The sequence below is a fragment of the Simochromis diagramma genome, unplaced genomic scaffold (genome assembly GCF_900408965.1).
Source record: "Simochromis diagramma unplaced genomic scaffold, fSimDia1.1 OVJJ01000753.1, whole genome shotgun sequence".
Taxonomy (NCBI): Eukaryota; Metazoa; Chordata; class Actinopteri; order Cichliformes; family Cichlidae; genus Simochromis; species Simochromis diagramma.
The window spans coordinates 23,259,536-23,265,188 of record NW_024387523.1 but is presented as its reverse complement, the minus strand read 5'-3'; the positions used below and the strand labels follow the sequence as shown (position 1 = coordinate 23,265,188).

Here is a 5,653-nt window from a genome sequence, read left to right as displayed (position 1 = left end):
AATAGATGAACAACTTGAAAGATGGATGGACAAGCCTCCTCCAGTATAACCTTCAGATTGTTTTCAGATAGTTGTCTGACTTCTTAATCACTCAATAAAAGCATCTCGTTCAGAGTCACTTCAACAGCAATTTTGGAAACAGCATCTGGCCACAAATCTGCTTCTTTGAAGATTAAATTTACAATGTTCAGAACAAAAGTATGGACCTGTATGTGACTTATCACATCAAAGTTTACTTCACAATTCACTTCACAGAACTGTATTAAATATAAATTCCTGCTACATGTTAAAATGATTCACGGTTCCTCACCGATACCGGTAGCAGGGAGAAAGACTAAATACTGAGGGGTGAAGGTAATGGTGAATTAGCCATGCTATGAGATTATTTTATGATCCATCCTGCATACAGTGCAACATGCCGCTTTCCTGTAATGGTGTATTTGCTGAGATAAGGAGGTAATAGCTGTGTCAACACTGTGGTTGCCACGGAGACAGTGGGGTTTCCATAGCTGTGCACTCTTTCCCAGTGACCCAGTTTTACCATTGTGGCATTGAAGTCCAACGAGAGCTCTCAGGTCTCCACTCCTCTGCCTTTTACCTAGCCACTGAATCCTGCTGATTGATGTACAGTTTGAATAGAAGCTATGAGTGTCGCAGGCCTTGAGTCGGCGCTGTGCAAAAGAAGCATTCGGTTGAGTGCATTTGTGCTTTTTCCACTGAAATGGAAAAGGAAGATGAATTAAGAGCTGTTGGTGGTGGAGGCATACACTGGGAATCAAAAACTAAAAGTCCTTTGCTGAAAACAAGTCAAGGTAAATCTGTAAAGGTGTGAAAAGAGCTAAAACGTTTTCTTTTTAAATCTCACTAACATTTACAATAAAAACCATTGCTGTGACAAATTCACTGTGAATAAACTTTAATAGTCATTCCATCTTTTATTCTATTTTTCGATATAAATGTAAAACTTCTTAAAGGGTTATTCAATAGGAAGCAATTTAATGATCCAGTGCCACAAGTAATGCATTTGTATCGAGGCAGAGGGCTGAGCCTGAAGATCATATTTTCTATGTTAATTTTCTAAACTGTTTTTACATATTTATTTATCTTTGTAATCAGAAATATTCAAAAGATTCTGTAAATGCCCTGGGATTGGGGCTTGCATCTTCAGACTCATTTGCCCATTTGGCTTAGGCATCAAATCGCTCTGTTTAAAGATTGTAGTTTTGTTTTAATGCTGTTTTTCAAGTGTCTAATCAAACTGCAGCTGAGTCTAAATATTACCAAGTCAGTAAGCCCAATGATCAGAAGGCGTTTAGCGATATGCTCCCACAATCATGGGGAGAACACTCAGGACCTCTTGTGCTGACCGCTAACTACTGAGCTTCCAGCTAGCTTGCAAAGCTCATCATAGTTCTTCTCTGGATATACACTCTCTCGCTTTGCATGTGAATCCACAGAATCTGTAGGCAAAGGACAAAATGTTTCCTGTTTCCCTTTGTAGTCCACTTGCAGTACTTTTGACCAATCATATACGAGCAGGGATTTAGCTAGTGGCATCTGCTAAAATGCATTCCAAAAACCCTCCACAGTCACGTGATGACAATTTAGCTTTTTACTAGAAACATAGAGGCAGACTGATTTCATGATGACCACAATTCTCAGGGAGCCATAAATCCGTTACAGGACTTCTCGATTATTGGGACTAATCCTCGGTTAATTTTGCTTAAGGTATGAAACTTTTACTTTTTAGTTTGTACTTTATGTCCTTGTCAGTTTTGAAGATTTCTGCTATTTTTGCCACAAATTCACAGTGTTAACAATTATAGCACTTTGGCTGTTTTGTATAGTTTTTCTGTCTCTGGTCCTTGAACTTGCAGACAGAAATAGCTTTGGCCCTGTGGTTTTTATCAGTGTTACAAACAAGCAGATTGCTGACTTACTTCCACATGCTTTTCAGAGCTGATACAAAAATATAAACAGCACCAGTCACACCTTATGGAAGCATATTCTTTACTCATCCAACATCTCTATATGTGACAAACAGTTTGTTAGGCTTAAGGTGTGTCGGTTAAGAAATTTGTTCAACACTGGGGCAAATTAGGAAGCTGAGACATGTCTAAGAGAAGTTGTTCATCGCCAAAATGCGTGTCAAGTTCACCATTGAAAGGCATGCTTCACCACTATTTTCCCCTCTGGATATTTGTTACTTTCAAAGATCATCTGACTGGCATAGATAATTATGCTGCTAGCTTGTTTTGGTCTCTTTTTTCCCCTTCTTTGAATGTTATTGCCCTGACATTTGAATGTTTGTGAAGACCAAAAGCAACAAAACTGCTGCAAAGCATGCCCCAGGGTTTCCACCCATGACTTCCCTTTCTTAAGAACCAAATATCTAGGACTGCTTTTTGCATTGTTGAACTTTATTTGAACTCCGATTTGAGATTCAAGGTTATACCAGGAAACTCTTGGATAATACTTCAGAGAAGATGCACAGTGTGGACAAAATTGCATTGTTTCATAGAGTGGAAAGCTGAGAGATAGCCAATTGATGAAAAAGATAAACTCTCTTTTCTTTTTGTATGTGTTTGTGTTACAGTTCTTTCTGCAGTCAGATTTTGACCGGGTGTATTACTGGAGGAATGTAGTCCCAAGTTTAAAAAAATTCAATGAAAGACCAACGAAGGGCATTTCAGTTTAGAAAAGTTCAGATAACATAGGTCCTTTTCACACCTCAAATTAGGAGACATTTGCAAAAGTCAGGTTGTGGTGTTCTTACACATTTGTCATTTTCCATATGTTGAAGAAACAGCTCTTCAGACATGTTCGCACTCTTAGAAATATTCTATGTGGCTCTGGTTGCAAGATGCCTGATAGTTACAGTTACAGTGAATGCACCAGACCAGTGGTCCCCAACCTCCAGGCTACGGACCGGTACTGGTCTGTGAGTCGTTTGGTACCGGGCCGCGAGAGTTGAGGCTCAGGTGTGAAACTTTTTATAGCTTTTTATCATTATTTTTTATTGTTTATATCATTAACTCAGATTCCCTGGGTCTTTTCCCGTGTGTTATGAATATATCTTCTTTTTTTTGGTACCGGTACTGGTTTTATTTTGTTGCATTTATCTGTGACACCTTAAAGGCCGGTCCGTGAAAATATTGTCAGACATCAACCGGGACCGCTGCTCCATACTATTAGCTTCACTGCTCACACATCAACACAAATCCATTCTCACGAGGACTTTATACTAGCTGGCACATCAACAACTGGCTAATGTCTGATCTGACTGCATCAGACATTTATGTTAACACATGTACCCTTGTCAAATCATTGGTTAGTAAAAGTATGAAAAAGCATTTATGGAAACATTATGGAGCCTCAAGCTAAGCATTTTCGCTCTCACCATAATTATTTAAAAAAAACAAAAACAAATGTAACAAGTGAGAGGTGAGTGTGACTGAGATCAAAGTCATTGGCAAATGACTACGTAACCACAGGTTTGATAGCCAATAATATTTCTTTCTGGCTCTTGAGCCACTAAAGTCATTAGGGAAGGATTTACCGGGGTCACAATGAACCAGAGGACCCCCCTAGATCATCTGCTTTTTGTCTAAGCTTATTACCCGTTGAAAACAGTTACTATACTATTCAGTTCAATAATTAGCCTGGCTTTGTTCAAATACAATAACATCCCTCCATCAGCTGCTGAACGTTATTCTTTAACAGTTTAAAAAACAAATAGGTAAAAACTTAATTAGCAACTTTACTGCAGAGTTGTGGTTGTGAACATCCCCAGAGTCAGGCCATGATCATCAAGTTACCAGAAGACCAACGCTACTTTGGAAAGTTATTGCACACAGCCAGGAAAATACCACACAAAATATGTAACTTGTTACAAGTCCTGTACGTACAACATAAAAAATCAAAAGAAGAAGAAAAAACAAAATGTGGTAATCGAAGAGCTTCAAAAGGTAAAATTAGCCATGCTAGCTTCCCTTTGTTTTTTTAACATGTGCTAATTATCCAAAGCTGACTAGCCTAGCTGCTTGCTACAGCTTTATGTTTGCTGTTCTTATTTAGAGTGATATCCTCTCAACTTGCACAACTTTCTCTGGATTTCTCTGCTACAACTGATTATTCTAATCATCACTAACTATCAGCTGAAGGTAGATCTTAGATCTGAGATGTCAACGTGATCCCTTTTTTCTTTTGGTATTTGAGGAGAATTCTTGACATTTTTCTCCCAGTCAGCTTCACTAACAGCGGCCAGTGGTTGCTGCAAAAATGTAGAGTTACCAGAATCAGAATCTGTCTCGTCTGTCACTTCTCTAACCTTCCTTCACACACACACACAAACACAGACCACAGGCTGTGCTGCAGCAGGAGCTCTGTGGCTGTAGGTTTGGCAGCAGAAACCACTGCACAGACACTGTTTTTGTTTGTTTTCCTGCAGAGCCCTTGCATTTTTTGTGTGTGGCCTTCTCTTGAAGGAAAGTAGTAGGTGGAGAAAGAAAAAACAACATAATTGAGATCCTAGCTCATTGAAAATCAAATGTATTTGTAGTAGAAAAGACGTGCTTTTGTTTTTTTTTTGTTTTGTTTTTTTACAACTGTGACCCGCATGAAAATGGGATCACAGTCAAATACTGAATGAGGACACTCAGCTGCTGCTCGGCACTGCCTGTCAACTATGCTATTACAGATGTAATTGCACTGTGTTTCTGATAGCGGTGACATTTACACATAATCATCACTGTCCTTTAATGCTCCTTGTATCTCTCAGTTGTAGCAGCATGACACTGTTAACACTAAAACTCATGATATCCCAGGGCCATCTCCTATCCTATGAACTAAATGCTCATCTATCTTTTTTGTGTTTTTCAGCATCACGTGGAAGGGTTCGCTGCCATGTGAATCTGGATGGGTTCTGAGAAGGACAAAGGTACAAAAAAACTCAAAGAAATGCAAGAAAATGCACAGACACACTTAATCCTGAGGCATCTTTCCTCTCACAGATGGTGTGTAGGACTTGAGGCTATCATTTGCTGAAGGGGCCTTCCATTTTTCCTCAGCCTTCTTCCTCTACATTCTTCTTATCCTCTGTTTTAGAACACAAGTGATCACCATTACTTAATAAATGACTCATGATTCACACATGAATTATGTATGTATTCTTGTCCTAGCATTACGGCATACAGATTAGTCCTATAAAATCGAAAGAGCTGTAAACTTTGGTAATCAGAATCAGAAATCAGAATCAGAAAGGGTTTTATTGCCAAATGTTGAGCAGGTTTACAACATTAGGAAATTGCTGCGGTGCTTCAGTGCAAACATACTGTCATAAATTACGCTAAAATAGACATGAAAATAAAAATAAGAATAAGAATTAAAAGTGCTAAGTAGATAGATATATACATGAGTGCAGGTGGTGATCAGTGCCAAACATGGAATGATGAAGTGAACACAGCGTAGGGTCATGTGTAAGTGGTGGGAACAGTCATACGGTTATTGTTCATGTGTCCAACAGCAGAGGGGAAGAAACTGTTCTTATGGCGAGAGGTTCTGGTGCGACTGGACCGGAGCCTCCTGCCTGAGGGTAGCAGGTCAAACAGACTTTGTCCAGGGTGAGAAGGGTCAGCTGAGATCCGAGCTGCAC

At 39.3% G+C, this 5,653-nt stretch overlaps 1 long non-coding RNA gene across 1 annotated transcript; it reads left to right on the top strand.

The window, feature by feature from the left end:
* The first annotated feature begins 1,108 nt into the window (after positions 1 to 1,108).
* Positions 1,109 to 5,287, top strand: LOC120727229. The gene is made up of 3 exons (XR_005694463.1): positions 1,109 to 1,728; positions 4,882 to 4,939; positions 5,013 to 5,287. It is a non-coding gene; the product is annotated as an uncharacterized LOC120727229 (long non-coding RNA).
* Positions 5,288 to 5,653: the final 366 nt, after the last annotated feature.